At 53.7% G+C, this 20,844-nt stretch overlaps 1 protein-coding gene across 3 annotated transcripts in view; it reads left to right on the top strand.

Annotated features, from left to right (window-relative positions):
• The window catches only part of COPG2 (COPI coat complex subunit gamma 2), a 126,110-nt gene that overhangs the window by 61,282 nt on the left and 43,984 nt on the right, over window positions 1-20,844 (top strand). The gene's annotated exons all lie outside the window — the stretch shown is intronic.

Here is a 20,844-nt window from a genome sequence, read left to right as displayed (position 1 = left end):
ACATCACCACTACTTGTCTTATCTCAGAAAATATATTTTCCATATAATTACAGAAAAAAAAAAAAAGAAATTCTGGAGACTGTGATTTCCTTCAACTGTATAGAATAGAAAGGAGTCTAGGTTTTGAAGATAGATTGGGATTTGAATTCTGACTCTGCTGCACACTGACTGTAATCTTGGACAAATTATTTGATCTCTGTAAGCCTTTTAGGATTGTCAGAGGGATAAAATGAAATTAAGTAAAGTGATTAGTGTGGTGCCAGATACATAGTAAATACTTAATAGATAGAAGGTATTATTGTTTCAGTTCTGAAACTATCCACTCTCTCCCTTTATCTTCTTTAAAATCAAGTCTCTCACAGTTCAAAAGACACACACCGGCCAGTCTCCCCTAGAAAGCTGTTCCAGCAATCGTTCTTATCTTTGCTGTATCTTTAAACTTTCTCACTCCCCCTACTTTATAAGTGTCAAAAAAAATCTACGCCATCTGAAAAAAATCTACTCTACTTTAACTCAACATCAAGATATTACCATAACTCTGTCCGTCAAATCTTGGGCAATTTGTGGAAAGAGTAATCAGCTTCATAAGTCTCAATTCAGTTAGTCCTACGTGCTCTTTTCTGTCCTCCATAATTACTCTTCACTCAAATTTGTAGAAAAGCCTTCAAGGCAGCATGCCTTCTTCATGTCCTTTCTCATCCAGCAACTTTCTTTCCTCTGAATATTTATTATACTAGTAATAACATACATATATGCAACATTCTACAAATTTTTCCCTGCTTTGGATCTCTATAATGACCCTACCTACTTAACTTTTTGTTTTATTATGTCATATTTCTCATCTTAAAGCATTTCAACAAATTTACATAACTCACTTAAAAGGTCTTTAATAGCAAATATCCATACTAAGATCAAGTTTAACAGTACATGTATGAGTCTTTTTCTGGTTTTCATTAGGGAGGCTGCCTCCCATTTAACAATCCATAACTTTCGCATATGCTTCAGTTCTCAACTTTCTGCCTACGCTTCCTTAAACGTCTATCTGAACTTGAGCTACCACGGGATTCTGACGGACTCCAGACTCTTCTCTGAATCTGCAGTCTCCATTCTATTATTTGTGGTTCAGTATTAACTGTATTAACTCCTGACATTCTGACATTAAATCCACAGCTTCAATTAAGTAACATTTCTGTTTTTTACTTTGACTCACCTCCAGCCACTCACTGGGATCCACACTAATGACCCCTGATGAAACTGCATTCTTCTTAGCTAAGCACATAATCTCAATTTTTACTCAAATCCTATAAAAGCAGGATAAGTTGAATATAACTGTTCAACCACCGTGTCCCCTATCACTAGAATTTATATCAGTCTAGTCATAAAATCAGTTTTGCTCCAATTTGACCCATTATGAGATTGGCCAAGACTTCCAGTTTGAGATCTCATTCACCCCGTTCATTCATTTCATAACCCGTCTCCCTTTCCATTCATTTCATAACCTGTCTCCCTTTCCTCAAACACACTGAAATGTCTAACTTTCCCTCTATACTTACTTTCAGTCTGTCTTTTATCCTATTTCATGTTTCTGTTTCACACCATCAGCATCAGTAAATGTAATCTTTATTGCTCCCTTTCTTAAGTGATAGCATCTCTCCAGAATGCAGTGTAAACATGGCATATCCACTCATTTCCTCTTTTTCCCTCTTGACCTTAGGGAAAAACCCTCTGCTTGTTGGTACCACCCAGGCTTGGTTCACAACCTGAGCTTTTAAATAGATTCAGTATGTGAAAATGTGTGAACTTCCTCCTTGACTTACTGTTACTATTCCAAATGATACCACTGTAATGCGTGCATCTTCATCTTTGGATGTCAGTGGTACCAATGTCATGAGGTTGCTGCTGGCGCTCTCCCTTCAGATTTCATTTTATGAATTTACCTCCATATGACCATTTATTCTCCTGAATCTACCCACTTTGACATAATTATCTGGTAGATTTTTCCGGCAGCCACCAATTTGCCTGTGACAATTTCTTTTTATATATTTCTTCCATTTTCCTTTATTCCATTAATTTTGCTCAAGTTTAACACGCAGCACTATGCCTCGTAACCATTATAATCCTCCTTAATAATTCCACGGATGATTTATATCATTATATGTATACTCTCAACTTAATTCCAATTTCATTTTAACCATTTCTTTCCATTTTTCCTCTGCTCTTTTTCATTGGAAAAACATTAAACATATAAACACTACATCAACATCTGAAGAAGACTATTTTACCAGTGCTAAATACAATGCTTTCAAAGCTCAGCTGACTGCACCACACCGCCTTTACTCTGTACTGGGCTGTGCTACAGCCTCTCCCTCTGTGAACATTCTACGTCGTGTATCTTCCTAATAAAAGCATGCTTGCCCACAGACATAGCAGATAGCACCTATGCTTTCTTATATTCACTAGTATGCACCTACTGTCTGATCTCAATACCACATATGCCCCACTCCTGTCCCTGAGATCTGCTGATGTCCCCAGATTGGGAGCCCTTCAGGCTGCCCTCCCCTTTTCTTTAGAGCCCCTTTAATTACCCTGAGCCCTTCATACATTCATCAGGTTCTCCCCCTCTCCCATGATGCCTGTCCCTTTCTCCTCCCTTTGACTCCCCTGGCCCATCTCAACACTGGCCTGTCCCCTTCATGGCTGCTCAGAAATCCAAGGTCTCTCTCTTTGCACACTGGGTGTGGACTGAACCTTACTTGGCCCATCCTCTGCCTTTTCTCCCACTCTAGCCTTTGAGAGCCACTCTGCTTTATCTTAAGCATCTGATCCCACCTCCCCAACCACCTGCCAGTCATGTGACGGATACAGTGGCCTTTTCCTTGATATCTGCTCCCTTCTTGATCTGCCCTCACGCTCCCCTGTGACCAGCTTCTTGGTCTGCAGCGTGCTGCATGAATCCATATGCTATTCCAATTCAGCCTTAAGCACACTGTCTTTGCAGGTCCCCCATTTTGGAGATGGTCATGGCCTCTCTGGGCTTGTCGCTGACCTTTCATCATTTCATCTTGTGTTGCCCTGCACTGACTGGGTTGTCTCCAATGTCTTCCATGAGTCAGTACCTCTACCACCTGATCCTCCTCTAGCCTCTTCCTACCCCAGCATGTTCCCCACTAGCCTTACTCCCATGCTATCCTCTGCCTCCTACATGGGCTTTGTCATGGCCCACTCATGGGACAAAGCTCCTGGATCCTCCACATCCACTCCAACCTTCTGCCTCTTTGTTATCACCCTCTGTGCAGCACATTCCCTCATCTTCTCAACAAGCATCTCCTGTCCTAGCTGCAAGGCGCCTGCCCTTTCTCTTCTTACTGGACCACCACTTCTCCTCTACTTCCTGCTTCAGAATGCTCACCTGATCACCTGCTTCCATGCACAATTTCATCATCACTCCTAATTTCCTTCTCTACTGCTTATGTTCCTGATCTGTGTGACATTCTTGCAGCTACTGTCCGTGAGTCTTCCAGCTGGACTCAGTACTTTCCTGTGCTGTGTGCTCCCTTCTGGACCCCCCACCTTCTGCTCAGCCCAACTCCATCGTCCCTGCTTCAGACACACTGCACCAACCCTGCACACTCCGCCCCCAACCCCTGCTCTGAGCCAGGCTGCACTGTCCTCCCAGGTCCCCGCAGCATCACTCCTGAAACTTTCACGTTTCCATCCAGACCCCTTGTTGCACACTCTACTGATGCAGCTCTTGGGGAGCCCCTGCCTCTGATTCTCCTAGCTTTTTCCTTTCACCTTCTCACCCTCTTGCCCCCACGTCTGCCAGCCGCACTCCTGATGCCATCATACTCAGTCTGGACCCGCACAAAGCCCTGGGCACTGCTGTCCACCCTGCTTCTGCCCTTCTCCCACCATGCAGTCACCTCTCTCCCAGAGCCTCTCCTGCGCTGTCCCATCCCATCCACCCCTTCCTTTGGTGTGTACATCCCCTCTGGTACCCTCTGCTCACATACACACAATCCATCTTCCTTTCAGCCACTACTTCTGTCTCCCTCAGCTTTACTCCTCAAAACTCCTCAGCTCCAGGAACACCATGCTTGCAATCCACTCCCTACCGACTGACAGTAATCCCAACCCACCACCCGTCGTTCCAGGTGCCTTGTCGGCTACATTCATTTGCTCGCTGTCTGCTTGGTCCTGGGTCCTTTTCCTCCACATCTCCCAGTCTCAACTCTGATGCCTGCATCTACCCCAACTCAGGCTTATCTGCTTACGTTCCCCTCCCTCCCCCTTCCACCCAGTGATTCTCCCCCAAGGATGCGTGGCCCCAAAGGCAAGCCTATCAATGTCATCTTTCCATCTGTCTTGTATTTTTGTGGTTTTACTCTGGGTTTTTGTTTTGAGGAGAGTACTGCACCCCAGATGTTTTGATAGGCCTCCCCTGGGGTGCATGCCTGCAGCTCCCACTCAGGTGAAATCCACACCCTGACCGTATCCCCGGGCAGAATCATCACAGTGTGACCCCCTGAGATACACTCTCCCCTTGAGCGCCTCTGGCCCCCAACAGTTGCTAATGATGCTTTTTCCTAAAAAAAAAAAAAAAACCCAAAACCCAGCATTGCCCCCACTCTGACTGCCCGGCACTGTCCTCTTGGAACCACCACATTCCCTTCCATATTTATTCAGTGACAACCAACATCCCCCTAACTCCAGTCTGCATCAGAGCACTTTTCTTGTCAAGTCACCACGCCCCAGACACTCCCCTGCACCCCACCCTTTATGACTCTTAGGCATTATGACAGTATCTTTGGTACAAACCTATCGTTCTTCTTGGCGCTTGCCATTGTCCCTTTCCCTAGGTTACCCCTCCTCATTTCAGACCCATGACACTGTCCTCTTACAGAGCCCTGCCCCTGTCGTCCTCACGTTCCTCTGTGATTCCTGCTAAGCAGCCTTCCCCTTCCTCCTCTCCTGCAGCTGCTCTCTGTCCTCTCCAGGTGGATTCACTGGTCTTCCCAATCCGCTCCTCAACCTGCAACCATCACCCCAACACTGGACCTGTATTCAGTCCAGAAGCACAACTAAAGATGGTTTTCTCAGTGTCTGGAGCTGGATCTCCCACCCCCCCCACCTTCACTCCCAACCTTGTTCCCCTACACAACCCTGTCCAACCTGACCTGCACCCCAACCCCAGTCCCATCCCATTCTGCCTCCCATCCCCACCTCCCCCCGCATCCCCAGCGGATCCGTATTAAAGAGCCTGGCCAAAAAGTTCTACCCTCCCCACAACATTCGATGCTGTTAGCAGCAGCCACTGCTCCCCACCCACTGCTAGCCACCCCTTTCCCACTCCTCCTTCCTCATGCCTCTGCCCGCCCTGGGTAGTCCCAAATCTCAAAAGTTCCTTCTGGTTGGCACTTCTGCCAGTACAGCTACACTGCCAGTTTTCTCCTATCATTCCTTCTCCTCTTGGTGTCCAGCCTGTGTTCCTTCCACTGTGCTCCACTCTCCATCCTGTCCCGGAGGCCTCCCATCACCTTGTCTCTGTCTGGGAGGTGACCTTCCTGTCCTGCTGCATCAAGGCCCCATTAGGATATTCTTTCCCACAACCCTTCCTTATGTGATCCATTTCTTCCCTTTACCAACCTGGCCCAGGGAAAGCGCCCTCCTCTTCTCTAGGAACCATGATCTCAAAGTTCCCCAGTGCCTGTCATTGAGTAGCACAGGGTAATCCTTTCTCTGTAGGGGTGCTCCCTCCAGGACCTGCTCTCATGCTCACACTCTTTCCTCCACTACCCTGCCATGTTCTCGCTGAAATCATGGGCTGTCAGGATCTGGTCCTTCCACTGGCTCAGGCCACCCACCATTTTCCTGGAGGCTTCCTGTCCTTCCTTCCTTTCTCTTCTCTTCCCTTGTAATCAAGCCACTACGCACAGGACTTTACACACGCCCCCTCTTCCGCCTCTTCTTTCCTCGTCTCCACTGCTTCCATCGCTCCTCCTTTGGGCCCGGGACGCACCCCTGCCCATCAGCCTTGCGCTCCCACTCCCCGACGACATCCAGACCCCCCCTTTGCCCTCCTTCTCTCTAGGCCACCATCCCCTCATGTACAGATTTTAAGACCCCACTCTCACGCTCCGTCCCATTCTGCCTTGCCCCCTCTGCTGTTCCCTGGATCCAGCCTCCCAAACAAGAGCCCCTGCTGCTCAAGCCCTCACCGTCCTGCCCTCTGCTCGCTCCCTCTGTGCTGCCCCCATTACCTTCTCAGGCCAGACCCCTGACACCCCACTGGTTTCGGAGGTCCCCCTCCTCCCTCCTTCCCTGTGTGCCGCCCCCACCACATGCTGGACCTGCACCCTTCCCAACACCCCTGGAAGAGCAAAAGCTCAGTCAGTGATGGTTGGGCAATGTCAGCTCAGCCTGCTCCTCCCCGACTCCGCTGCCATTTTACGCACGTTTGCTGCCTGCACTCTGCACTGCAGCCACAGGAGCCCAGCCCAGATCCCTGAGGTTACCTGCCAGTGGTTTCTCTGTAGGGTCCGGCTTAATGTGCAGTGACACCCAGGTTCCTCAGTTTTAGCGCAGCCATTGGGTTTCCTTTCCCAGGTCTTCCGATGCTCCGGCTATGAGGTCTCACCTCTGCACTGCAGCTCCTGGCCCGTCTCAGTACCGCACGTACCCCCTCCCCCTGACATCTGCCGAAGTCCCACATTGAGAGCTCTTCAGGCTGCCTTTCCCCTTCCACGGTGCCCCCTTCGCTGACCCTGGGCCCCTCAGACATTCCTAAGGTTCTCTCCCTTCTTCTGTGATTCCCGTCCCCGGTCTCGTCCCTTCTGCCCCCTGAGCAATGCCCCTACCACCTGTCAGTCATGAGAAGGATGCAGCGCTCTTTTCCTTGACCAGCCCTCATGCTCCTGGGATGGCCAGCTTCCCTGTCCGCAGTGTCCTGTACTGAGTCCATCTGCCATCCAGATTTCCCCCTAAGCGCCCTAACCTTGCCGAGTCCGCCAGACGGGAGAAGGTCACTGCTTCTCCGGCCTTCTCTATGACCTTTCCTCTCGCCGTGCCCTGTCTCCAACATTTTCGATGGCCACTACCTCTACGACCTCGACCTCGTTCTCCTCTGGCCTCACCCCGCCTCTCCCGAGTTCCTCGCGTGCCTCACCTGCGCTGTGCTCCTCCTCCTGCCCACGTGGGCTTCCTCTCCCCTTTCCTGCCCACTCGGGGGCAGGGACCCTGGATTCTCCACATCCACTCTCTCCTGTGTGTTCCCTGATGCCCTCCACAGGCCTTTCCTTGCCCGGCGCCATCGCCTGCCCCTCCGCCCTCTCCTGGCCCGTTGGACCACCTCTCCTCCACCACACTCTCCCAGTTGTTCGAGGCCGCCGCTCACCTGGTCACCTACATCCTCGGCCCGCTTTCAGGGTCTCTCCTGCTCTCCCGCTACTGCACACATAGCAAAGGAACTGTGCTACCTGATCCGTGTGACATTCTTGCAGCTACCGTCTGTGAGTCTTCCAGCTGGACTCAGTACTTTCCTGTGCTGCGTGCTCCCTTCTTGACGACCCCCCCCACCTTCCGCTCAGCCCAGCTCCATCATCTCTGCTTCAGACCCACTGCACCGACCCTGCACGCCCCGCCCCCGACCCCCGCTCATGAGCCAGGCTGCGCTCTCCTCCCAGGTCCCCACGGTGTCGCTCCTTTAACTCTCACGTTTCCATCCAGACCCCTCGTTGCACACTCTCCTGACCCAGCTCTCGGGAAACCCCTGCCTGATTCCCCTTTTTCCTTTCACCTTCTTCTCACCTCCTTGCCCCCACACCTGGCAGCCCCACTCCCGACACCATCACACTGAGTCTGGACCCGCACAGAGCCCTGGGCACCGCTGTCCGCCCTCCTTCTCTCCTCCTCCCTCCGATTGCTCTTCTCTCCCCCAGAGCCTCTCCTGCACTTTTGTGTCCCATCTCTTCTCATGCCCACACCCCTCCTATCCCGCACACATCATGACTCAGGCAGGTGACAATATCTTTGGTCTAACTCTCTTTCTAGGTGCTTGTCACTGTCCCTTTCAAAAGTTTACCCCTCCTCATTCAGCTCTGTGACACCTTATGGTCGTACTGTCCAGCTGTGTCTCCTGACAGCCAGGTGTTTCCCTTCTGCCTTCCCTGCAGCCCCTCTCCCTCGTCCTCTCTGGGTGGATTCAGTGGTCTCACCCTCCCTCATCTCAGCGTAGTCATCACCCCCAGCACTGGACTTGCAGTCATTCCATAAGCTCAAAGTAGATGATTTTCTCAGTGCCTGGAGCTCCTTCTCCCTTCCCCACCATCCCCACTGATCCCAACCCTGCCCTCACATCCAATCCTGTCAAACTCAATTTGTACCCCAATCCTGAACCCTGTCCCAGACCACACCCCACCCTGGATCCATATTAAAGAGCCTGGCCAAAAAGTTCTACCCTTGCCACAATATTCCAGGTTGTAGCAGCAGCCACTGCTCCCGCCCGCTGCTAGCCACCCCTTTCCCACTCTTCCTTCCTCATGCGTCTGCTCCCCCTGGCTGGTCCCGAATCTCTGAAGTTCCTTCTGGTTGGCACCTCTGAGATCTGCCTGGATTCCTACCTGCCACCTCCTCCTTCTCATTGCTCCCCCTGTTGGTGTCCAGCCTGTCTCCCTTCCACTGCGCTCCAGTCTCCACCCTCCCCGGGGTGCCTCTCATCACCTGTCTCTGGCAGGTGACTCTCCCGTCATGCCACATCAAGGCTCCACTTGGACATTCCTTCCTGAGACCCTTCCTCATGCAACCCATTTCTTCCTTTTCCCTCCCTGTCCAGGGAAAGTGCCCTCCTCTTTAGGAACCATGATCCCATCTCAGTGCTCCCTAATACCTGTCACTGAGTTGCACTGGGTCACTCTGTCTCTGTAGGGCTGCTCCCTCCTGGGACCTGCTCTCATGCTCACACTCTTTCCTCCCCTTCCCTGTTCTCCCTGAAATCATGGGCTGTCACTGGTCTGGTTCTTCCACGGGCTCAGACCACCATTTCTTTTTAGGCTCCCTTTTCCTTAGCGCCTTCCTGTCTTTCCTTACTTCCTGTTCTGTCTTCCCTTTTAAACAAGCCACTGTACACAGGACTTTACACCAGGCCGCCACCTTGCCTTCTTCTTTCCTTGCCTCCACTGATTCCATCTCTCTTTTCATGGACCTGGGGTGCACCCCCGGCCATCACCCTTGCTGTCCCTCTCCTTGTTGACACGTCCAGATCCCCGCTCTGCCCTCCTTGCCTCTAGCCACGTTCCCCTCACATCACCCACATGCAGATCTGAAGACCCACCAATTACTCTCCAGTCCATGTGGCCTTGCCTCCTTGCTGTTCAGGTCCAGCCTCGCAGACAAGAGTCCCCCAGGGCCCCAGTGTCCCACCCACTGGTGTCTCCCTCTGTGGCCTTTTCCTACCCACATTATCTTCTCAGACTAGACTTACGACATCCCATTGGCTGTGAAGGTCCCCACTTCTCCCCTGATTCCCTATGCAGTCTCTCTGCCACATGCTAAACCCCCACCTGTCAGCACCCATGGACTAGCAGAGGCACAGATTCGCTGACTGACAGCAGCTGTCAATACCACCTTAGTTCCCACCCATTCCTGTGCCATTTCTAAGCATATCTGCTACCCACACCATGGACTCCACCTGGTCCTTCCCAGTGTCCCTGAGGTTACCTGCCCGTGGTTTGTATGCAGAGTCTATCTGACATGCAACACAGCCCCGTTTCCTCTGTGTCACCACAGTCATTGTGGCCCTTTCCCTGCTGCTCTGAGGGCCTTGGGTCTTCAAAGCCCCAGGCTATGGCGTCTCTGCCCTGCTCTGCTCTGCTTCTGCCATCTGGCATCAGGGCGTGCAGAACCCTCTTGTCTCCTGAGACCTGCCAAAGTCCCAGACTGGGGCTCTCCAGGCTCCTTGCTCCTCCTCTTCCTCATTTTCCCCCCTGGCCTTGCTCTTCTCTTTACCTGCTCTGAGTCCCAGCAAGTTCATGACATTCTTTCCCCTCTTCACTGCCACCTGTTCCTTTATTTTCCCACCGATTCCCCTGATCCAATTTGTATCCTGCCTGAGATTCCAGAGTTTCTCTTTCCAAGCTGGCTGCCCATTGAACTGGCTTGGCACATCCACCTTTTCTCTTCCTCTTGTCTTCAGGAGCCCCTCTGCCTCCTCGTCAGCATCCCATCCTACTTCCCCAGCCACCTGCCAGTCAGGTGACAGATTCCTCAACCGTTCCCTCAACTTCCTCTTCCTTGACTGAACCTCGTGCTCCCCCGGTGCCAGCTTCTTGGTCCCCAGCATGCTGTACTGAATCCACGCTGCCTGAACGCTCACCAAAGCACGCTACTTTTTGGGTCTACCAATTTGGAGAAAGTCATTGCTTCTGGGTGCTCTCTGGCCTTCCATCATCTCACCATGCCCTGCAGTTTTGTCTCCAGAATTTTCAAGAGCCACTACCTCTAGCACCTCAACATCCTCTGACCTCAGCCACCTCTCCCGAGTTCCTCGCCTGCCCTGTCTTATCCTCGCTGTGCCCTTCCTCCTGCGTGAGCCGCCTCATGCCTTTGACCCACTTTCGGGGGTAAAGTTTGTAGGTTCTCCACCTCCGCCCTTTGTCACTCCTCTCCTGGTGCAGTGCGCTCCCTGATCCTCTCCACAAGCCCCTGGTATGCCTGCCAGGCGCCGTGTCCTGCGATTTCTCACTCCTCTGGCCCGACGGACCACCTGCCCTCTACCACACTCTCCCACCTGGCGGAGACTGCTCACCTGAACGCCCAGCTTCAAGGTCTCTCCTTCTTTGCTTCTCCACTGCAGCGTCATAAACAGCTGTCCGACCTAAGCGTGTGATGTTCTTTGAGCTCCCACTGAGACTCTTGCAGCTGGATTCAGTAGTCTTCTCTGTTGGGTGCTCCCTTCCTGATCCTCGCCCACTGCTCAGCCCAATTCAGTCCTCTTTGCCTCCGACACTGTGCTGAGCCCACACACTCTGCCCGCCCCCCCATACTCAGTCTTGTGGACCAATGCTGCAGTGTCCTCCTGGACCTCGAAAAGGTTGCTCCCTGAAACCTGGGATGTTTCCATCCAGCCCCTTTGTTGTGGGCTCTTCTGACTCAGCTCTTGGGGAGTCTCCTCCTCTGATTCTCCCACCTTCTTCCTTTCCCCACACACCTTGACTTGTGCCCTGCCTCCTGCCACCTCATGCCTGACATCACCCTGCTAGTCTCGACCTGCACAGAGCCCTGGTCCTGTTGTCCACCCTCCTCTCCTCCGCCTCCCTCCCTAGCAGTCATCTCTCCCAGATGCTCTCATTCAGTGTTGTGTCCCATCCTGTCTGCCCTTTCTTCCCTATGGACATCCCACCCGGAGCTTGCTACTCATATATGCACAACCCAACTTCCTTTTGGTCGCCACTGCCATCTCTCTCAGTCCCACTCCTCAGGTGTCCTCAGCTCAGGGACCTCCGCCTTGGCGCCCCACTCCCTACCATGGACAGTGAATCCTAGCCACCCCCACCATTCCGGGTCCTTTTGTTGGCTCCCTCCATTCACTCGCTCTCTGCCTGGTCCTGGGTCCTTTCCTCCATGTCTGACAGTCCTGACTCTGATGCCTGCATCTACCCCACGTCAGGGGCTCGTCTCTCCCACTCCCCTCTGCCCAGCTCTCCGCCCTGCCCCACACCCAGTGATTCTCACCTGAGGATGTGTGACCCCGCGAGGCAGCTTTTCAGCCTCATTATCTGGCCATGTTTTTGTGCTTTCTTTTGGGGATTCTTTTGCATATTCTTTTTGTATTGAGCAGAGAGCACTGCTCACCATTCAGATGGTTTTTATGGACTCTCTCTCAGGGAAGCCTGATGAGACCACCTGGGCTGCATGTTCCCTTGCACACCTTTCGCCTCCCATCAGGTGCTGTTGACACTTGTTCTTCAAAAACCCCACATGGCCCCCGCTCTGCCACTGTTCAGTACTATTCTCTTAGAACCACACACTCCCTTCCACACTGAGTCGCTGAAACCTGACATGCCCTAAACCCCAGTCTGCATTAGAGTATTGCTCTTTTCATACTGCCCCTACACCTCCACCCATCATTAATGACTCTCAGGCATTGTGACAATATTTTTGGTCCATATCTGGTCCTTCTTGGCACTTGCCATTGTCCCTTTTTCTACTTTACCCCTCCTTGTAGCAGACCCGTGACACTGTCCTCTTGCAGAGCCCTGCCCCGTCATCCTCACGTTCCTCTATGATTCCCGCTAAGCAGACCTTTCCCTTCCTCTTCTCCTGCAGCTGCTCTCTGTCCTCTCTGGGTGGATTCACTGGTCTTCCCATTCCTCTCCTCAACCTGCAGTCATCACCCCAACACTGGACCTGTAATGAGTCCAGAAGCACAGCTAAAGATTTTCTCAGTGCCTGGAGATTGGCTCATGACCCCCCCAACCCTCCCACCCCCATCCCCACCCCCATTAATCCCAACCCTGCCCTCCCATCCAACCCGGTCAAACCCAACCCATACCCCACCCTAACCCTGTCCCCCACCCTTTCCCTTCCTCCCACCCAATTCCCCGCCCCCTCCCACACCCATTGATCCCAACCCCACCCTCCCATCCAACCCCATAACCAACCCACACCCCAACCCCATCCCCAACCCAACCCCAGCCCAAAAGCCCTCCCCACCTCCCACCCCATCCCTAGCGGATCCGTATTAAAGAGCCTGGCCAAAAAGTTCTACCCTCCCCACAACATTCGATGCTCTTAGGAGCAGCCACTGCTCCCACCCACTACTAGCCACCCCTTTCCACTCCTCCTTCCTCATGCCTCTGCTCCCCCTGGCTGGTCCCGAATCTCTGAAGTTCCTTCTGGTTGGCACCTCTGACATCTGCCTGGATTCCTACCTGCCACCTCCTCCTTCTCATTCCTTCCCCTGTTGGTGTCCAGCCTGTCTCCCTTCCACTGTGCTCCACTCTCCACCCTCCCCTGGGTGCCTCCCATCACCTGTCTCTGGCAGGTGACCCTCCCGTCATGCCACATCAAGGCTCCACTTGGACATTCCTTCCTGAGACCCTTCCTCATGCGACCCATTTCTTCCCTTTACCAACCTGGCCCAGGGAAAGCGCCCTCCTCTTCTCTAGGAACCATGATCTCAAAGCTCCCCAATGCCCGTGATTGAGTAGAACGGGGTCATCCCTTCTCTGTCGGGGTGCTCCCTCCTTGGACCTGATCGCACACTCACACTCTTTCCTCCCCTGCCCTGCCACGTCCTTTCCAGAACCATCTGCTGTCTCCTGTCAGGTTCTTCCACTGGCTCAGGCCACTACCTCTCCTTTATCCTCAGGCTTCCTTATTCTCATCCTCACCTCATCTCATCCTCCTCCTCTTCTCTCTTCCCTTGTAATCAAGCCACTGCGCACAACTCTTTACACCAAGCGAGTGCTTCCTCCTCTTCTTCCTTTCCTGGCCTCCACTGCTTCCATGTCTTCTCAATCAGCCCCCGGGATGCACCCCTGCCAATCGTCCTTGACATCACAGTCCTCCTTGAGACAGTCCGGGATCCCCTGCCCTTGCCTTCTTCCCCTCTTGTCCACCTTCCACTCACCACACCTCTGTGCAGCTATCTAAGCCCCTTCCCGCACTCTCCCTTCCATTCTGCCTTGTTCCCTGTGTTGTCCATTGGACCCAGCCTCTTGAACAGGAGACCCCCACCGCCCAACCCCCATCACCCTGCCCCTTGCTCCCTCCCTCTGTGGCCCGTTGCTGCCCACATTACCTTCTTGGACTAGACCTATGACTCGCCCCCCACTACTACTGAAGGCCCCTCCTCCCCTACTTCTCTTTGCAGAGTCTGTGCACATGCTAGACCTCCCCGCCTTCCCACACTCCCACTCCCAGTGTGGCAGAAACACAGATCAGTGACCACTGCTAAATGTCACCCCCACCTCCACCTGATTCTGACCCTGAGTGCCCTCATGTGTTCTTGAGATTCCTCCCCGGCCCCCGTTTACTGCCACCACTCTCCTTCTCTTCTCATCAGCTCCCCTGAACCAACCTGCATCCCACAGCCCACACTGTATGGCTGCCAGAGACTCCAGTGTCTCTCTCTTCCAAGCTGGTGGTGTGCTGAACTGACTCGCCCACTGTCAACCTTTTCTCCCCGCTATCATCTTCCACAGACCCTCTGCTTCAGCTTCAGCTTCCGGACCTACTTCCCCTTCCATCTGCCAGTTCTGGGACAGATTCAGTGGTCTTTTCCTTGATATCTGCTCCCTTCTGCCATAATGCTCTGCTCGTTGCCAGCTTCTTCCTCCCCAGTGTGCTGTACTGAATCCTTCTGCAGTCCCAGATCACCCCAAAGCTCCCTACCTTTCTGGTCTACCATTTTGGAGAAGGCTGATGCTCCTGTGAGCTTCTCCCCGACCTTTCACATTTCCGCATGCCCTGTACTGACAGGGCTCTCTCCAACGTTTCCAAGGGGCTGCTACCTCCACCACCCCGTTCTCCTCTGGCCCTCTCCTACCACTCCCGCTTTCCTTACTGGCCTTTCCTACACCTCGCTCTACCTCACCTGTGTTTCGCTCTGCCACCAGCACGGACCTCATCATGCTTAGGGTCCGTTCATGGGGGCAGAGTTCCTGGATTCTCCATGTCCACCACCTGTGGACTCAACTCCATCCGACTCTTGGTAACAACGTATCCGTTATCATTTCAACACACCGCTCCTGTCCTAACCACAAGGCCCCAAAGCCTGCTCTTTCTTACTCTTCTCGCCCTTTGGCCTACCTCTCCCTACCGTATTCTCCCACCTTAGGAGACTGCTCACCTGACCTACTACCTCCTGGGCCCAGTTGGAAGGTCTCTCCTGCATGCACAGGAGAGAGCTGTCTGGCCTGAGCATGCAGCATTCTTTCCACTCCTGCCGTGAGGCTTCTAGCTGGATTCATAGCCTCCTCTGCTCTGTGCTCCCGTCTTGACCCCCGCAACCGTCTGCTCAACCCAGCTCAGTCCTCTTTCCCTCAGACATACTGTCCTGCTCCGCCCACCAACCCACGCTCACTGCTTACTGCTCACTGCTCACTGCCCATGGACACGGGCCGTGGTTTCCTCCTGGGCCCCCAAAATGCTGCTCCATGTAACCTTTCACATATCTATTCAGACTCCTTTGTTGCACTCTTCTGACTCAGCTCTTGGGAGCCTCTTCCTCTGATTCTACCTTCTTCCTTTCACAACGGCACTTTTGCTTTTTGCCCTTTTTCTTGGCTTTGTGCCTGCCAACCCCACACAGTGGCTCTCAGACGCATCCCGCTCAGTCCTGGGCACTGCCTACCACCCCTCCTTCTCGCCTTTGCCCTCCCTGGCAGTCATCTCTCTCCCAGTTGCTGTCTTTCACTGCTGCCCACTTCCCGTCTGTGAGGACATCCCCTCCAGTGCTCTCTGCTCACATATGCACACCAGCTTCCTTTCAGGCGCCCTCCCATCTCTCTCAGCCTTACTCCTCAAGCATCCTCAGCTCCAGGACACCATGTTGGTGCTCCACTCCATACCCACTGATGGTGAATCCCAACATACACCCATCTTCCCATGTGCTTTGCTGGCTACATCCATTCACTTGCTGTCTGCCTGGTCCTGGGTCCTTTTCCTCCATGTCTGACAGTCCTGCCATGTGATGCTTGCATCTACCCTGCCTCAGGGGCTCGTCTGCTCATGCTCCCCTCTCTGCCTAGCTCTCCACCCTGCCCCACACCGAGTCATTCTCACCTGAGGATGCGTGATAATCAAGGCAGCCTATAAGCATCATCTTTTGGAATGTTTTGTGTTTTCAAAAGAAAACACAAAAGAAAAGGGGTTTGGCTTTTCTTGTTGCTTTGAGCAGAGCACTGCTCATCCTTGACATTTTGACAGGCCCCCCTTGGGGTTCACACCCACAGCCTCCCCTCCATTGAGATCCTCTCACAATCCTGGGTAGAACCACTGCTGTGGAGGCAGCCGGCCTCCTCGGCTGCCTTCTCCCCTCGCCCACTTTTGGCCTCCCATCAGTTGCCGTTGACCCTTGTTCCTCACACATCCTAGCACCGACCTCTTGGGACCACTAAGCCATTTTCATATTTACTCATTGATTACTCACTGACATGCCCCAAACCCCAGTCTGTATTCTGAGCATTTTTGTTTCATACTCCCCCGACACATCCCTCCTAACTCCATCCTTTATGTTTTTCAGGCATTGTGACAGTATCTTTGGTGTTAAATCTGTGATATTTCTTGGAGCTTGCCATCGGCCCTTACCCTAGGTTACCCCTCCTCATTTCAGACCCATGACACCGGCCCCCTGTAAAGCCCTGCCCCTGTTGTCCACACGTTCCTGTTTCCCACCAAGCAGAGCTTCCCCCTCCTCCTTTCCTTACTCCTCTGTCCTCTCCGGGTGGATTCACTGGTCTTCCCAATCGTCTCCTCAACCTGCAGTCATCATCCCAACACTGGACCTGTAATCAGTCCATAAGCACAGCTAAAGAAGATGGTTTTCTCAGTGTCTGTATCTGGATCTCCCCCCCACCCCCCACTTCCACAACCATCAATCCGAACCCTGTCCCCCCATACCACGCTGTCATACCTGAACTGCACACCAACCCCAGTCACAACCCCCCCCCACCTACCGTCCCCAACTCCCCCTCATCCCCAGCGGATCCATATTAAAGAGCCTGAACAAAGACTTCTACCCTTGCCACAATATTCCAGGTGTAGCAGCAGCCACTGCTCCCGCCCGCTGCTAGCCACCCCTTTCCACTCCTCCTTCCTCATGCGTCTGCTCCCCCTGGCTGGTCCCGAATCTCTGAAGGTCCTTCTGGTTGGCACCTCTGAGATCTGCCTGGATTCCTACCTGCCACCTCCTCCTTCTCATTGCTCCCCCTGTTGGTGTCCAGCCTGTCTCCCTTCCACTGCGCTCCAGTCTCCACCCTCCCCTGGGTGCCTCCCATCACCTGTCTCTGGCAGGTGACTCTCCCGTCATGCCACATCAAGGCTCCACTTGGACATTCCTTCCTGAGACCCTTCCTCATGCAACCCATTTCTTCCTTTTCCCTCCCTGTCCAGGGAAAGTGCCCTCCTCTTCTCTAGGAACCATGATCTCAGAGTTCCCCAGTGCCCGTCATTAAGTTGCACGGGGTCATCCCTTCTCTGTCGGGGTGCTCCCTCCTTGGACCTGCTATCACGCTCACACTCTTTCCTCCCCTTCCCTGCCACATCCTTTCCAAAACCATCTGCTGTCTCCTATCCAGCGTTTACACTGACTCGGGCCACCAATTCCCTTTAGACTCCCTTTTCTTCTCCCTGCCTCTCCTTCCTTCTTCTGTTGTTGTCTCTAATCCAGCCATTGCCCTCAGGGCTTTATCAAGCTCACACTTCCTCCCCCTCTTTTATCCCAGGCCTCCACTGCTTCTGTTTCACCTCCATCAGGCTTTAAGAAGCACCCTTGCCAACCGTCCTTGGCCTCCCACTCCCCGATGATGCAGTCCTGATCCTCACTTTGCCCCGTTTCCCTCTTGGCCATGCTCCCCTCACAAAACCCATGTGCAGGTTTTAAGACCCTCCTCTCACTCTCCATCCCATTCTGCCTGCCCCCTCTGTAGTCCATCAGATCCAGCCTCCCGACCCACAGACCCCCTTCTCCCACGGCCCCGCCCTCCCACTGCGTGCTCTCTCCCTCGGCCACTTTGCTGCCCACGTTACCTTCTCGGACTAGACCTCTGACACCCCACAGATTTTGTTGGTCCCCCTCTTTCCCAGCTTTCCTGTGTGGAGTCTCCACCACACGTTAGACCTCCACTCTTTGCAACCCCCCTGGAATAACAGATGCGTGAATTCAGTGATCGTTGCAAACTGTCACCTCTGCCTTGATTCCTGCTCACTCCTGCATTTCTAAGCATATCTGCTACCCACCCGCTGGACTCCACCCACATGCGTCCATACCCAGGTCCGAGATTACCTGCCAGCGGTTTCTGTGCAGGATCCGTCTCAATGTGACACGCGGCCCTGTTCCCTCAGTTTCACCCCGTCACTGGGTCCCCTTTCCCTACGTGCTCCTGAGGGCCCCAGGTATTCAAACACCGAGGCGTGGGGTCTCTGCTCTGCTGCCTAGCCTCAGTACCGCATAAGCCTGTCCTCTGGCCCCTCAAGGTCGGCCGACAGCCCCAGTCTGGGAGCGCTGCGTGTGGCCTTCCCCTTTGCCGCGGCGCCTCCTTGACTGTGCCTGAGCCCGAGGACCTGCGTGAGCTTTTCTCCCCTCTTCCGTCCCTTTCTCTTCCCGCATGACTCGCTCCTGGGGACCACCATCTCACGGCTGCTCCAGACCCCACTAACTCCCTTTTCCTACTCTGGGTGTGGACTGAACCTTACTAGGCCCATCCTGCCTTTTTCTTACACTCGTGTGTTTGGCAGCCCCTCTGCTCCATCTTCCACTGCTTCCCTGCCGCCTCTGCCAGTCACGCGACAGAGTCAGCGGTCCTTCCTTACATCTTCCCTTCCTGCCCTGCACTCATGCTTCCTCCGTTGCCATTCTCTCCATCCCAGTGTCCTGTCCTAAATCCACAGCTGTCCCAAGTCACCCCTAAGCACCCTTCCTTTTTTGGTCCACCATTTTGGAGATGGTCATTGCTTCTCTGGGCTTTTCTCTGACTTTCCATCATCTCATCCCACCATCCCAGGTTCCCTGCTGGCCTTACCCACATTGTGCCCTGCCTCCTGCATGGGGTTTGCCACAACTGTGGCTCACTTTTGGAGGCAGAATGTCTGTGTTCTCCACATCCACTTCTCCTTCAGGCTCTCTGTAATCCCTCTCTTGATGCAGTACACACTCTGATCCTCTCAACAAGCCTCTCATTCTTTAGCTGCAAGGGACCATCACCTGCCCATCCCCCCCCCCCCGACCGCCTCTCCTCTGCCACACTCCCCCAGGGGGAGACGGCGCCCCTGATCTGCACCCTGGCTCCTGCTTTGCCCTCTCTCTCACGTGCGGCACTTTCAGCTACGGGCTGTGAGTCTTCCGGCCGGATTCAGCCGTCTTCTCTGCCGTCTCCTCCCTGCTCGTTCTCCCATCCGCTGCTCAGCCCAGGTCGGTCATCTTTGCTTCGGACACACTAGACTGAATCCAGCCTCCGCTCCCCAGCCCGTGCTCATGTCCTGTGAACCCAGGCTATGCTTCCTCCAGGCCCCGCCACATAACCTTTCATGTTTCCATTCAGACCCCTTTGATTCACGCTCTTCGAGCACAGCTCTTGGGGAACCCTTCCCCTGATTCTCCTGCCTTTATCCTTTCATCACAGCACTTTTGCCTTTTGCCCTCCCCCTCTTGCCTCCACACCCGCCAACCCCCACATCCCCTCCACAGAGCCCTGGACACTGCTTCTGACCTCCTTCTCTTCCCTCCCGGGCTGTCATCTCTCTCCCAGATGCTCTCCTTCAGTGTTGTCCCGTCTCTTCCACCCCTTCCTTTGCTACGTACATCCCCTGCGGTGCCCTGCGCTCACGTATGCACACCTAGCTTCCTTTCAGTTGCCACTCCCATCTCTCAGCCTTATATCACAAGCATCCTCAGCTCTGGGACCAAAAAGTTGGCACTTCACTCCCGGTCCATTGATGCTAATACAAGCCCACCCCCCATCATTCCAGAGGCCCTGTTGGCTACATCCATTTGCTCGCTGTCTGCCTGGTCCTGAGTCCTTTTCCTCCACGTCTCCCAGTCTTGACTCTGATGCCTGCATCTGCCCCCACTCAGCGGCTCACCTGCTCGTGCCCGCCCCCCCCCCCCCACTGCCCAGCTCTCCACCTTGCCCCCCCCCCCCCCAGTGATTCTCACCCGAGGATGCATGACCCCCAAGGCTGGCCTATCAACATCATCTTTCAGGAATGTTTTTGTGTTTTCTGTTTGGATTTTTTTGGTTTTGTTTTTGTTTTGAGCAGAGCACTGCTCACCCTCAGATGTGTTGCTAGGCCTCCCTTGGGGTCCATGCCCACAGCCCTCCCTCGGGTGAAATTCACCCCCCCCCTCGGGAAGAATCACTGCTGTGCACAACCAGCCTGGCCCCCTGGGCTGCCCTCTCCCCTTGCCCGCCCCTGGCTTCCAGCAGTTGCCACTGACATTTGTTCCTCAAAGATACCAGCACGGAGCCCACTCTTACACTGCCCGGCACTGTCCTCTTGAACCACCACATGGCCTTTCATATCTACTCTCTGGCACTCAACATGCCCCAAACCCCAGTCTGCATTAGAACACCATTCTTTTCACATACTCCTTCTGCCTCCCCCATCCTTTAAGATTCTCAGGCATTGGTACAGTATCTTTGGTCCAAATCTGGTGCATCTTGGCACTTGCCATTGTCCCTTTTTCTGCTTTACCCTCCTCATGTCAGACCCGTAACACCGTCCCCCTGCAGAGCCCTGCCCCTGTCGTCCTCACGTTCCTCTGTGATTCCCGCCAAGCAGACCTTTCCCATCCTCCTCTCCTGCAGCTACTCTCCTCTGTCCTCTCTGGGTGAATTCACTGGTCTTCCCAATCCTCTCCTCAACCTGCAGTCATCACCCCAACACCGGACCTGTACTCAGTCCAGAAGCGCAGCTAAAGATGCTTTTCTTAGTGCCTGGAGATTGGCTCATGCCCCAACCCACCACCTCACACCCACACCCATTAATCCCAACCCTGCCCTCCCAGCCAACCCAGCCAAAGCCCACCCTAACCCATTCCTCTCCCCTTTACCCCATTCCCAGTCCATTCCCAGCGGATCCATATTAAAGAGCCTGGCCAAAAAGTTCTACCCTCCCCACAACATT

This window comes from Camelus ferus, chromosome 7 (assembly GCF_009834535.1).
Source record: "Camelus ferus isolate YT-003-E chromosome 7, BCGSAC_Cfer_1.0, whole genome shotgun sequence".
Taxonomy (NCBI): Eukaryota; Metazoa; Chordata; class Mammalia; order Artiodactyla; family Camelidae; genus Camelus; species Camelus ferus.
This window is presented reverse-complemented; position numbering and strand designations above follow the sequence as displayed.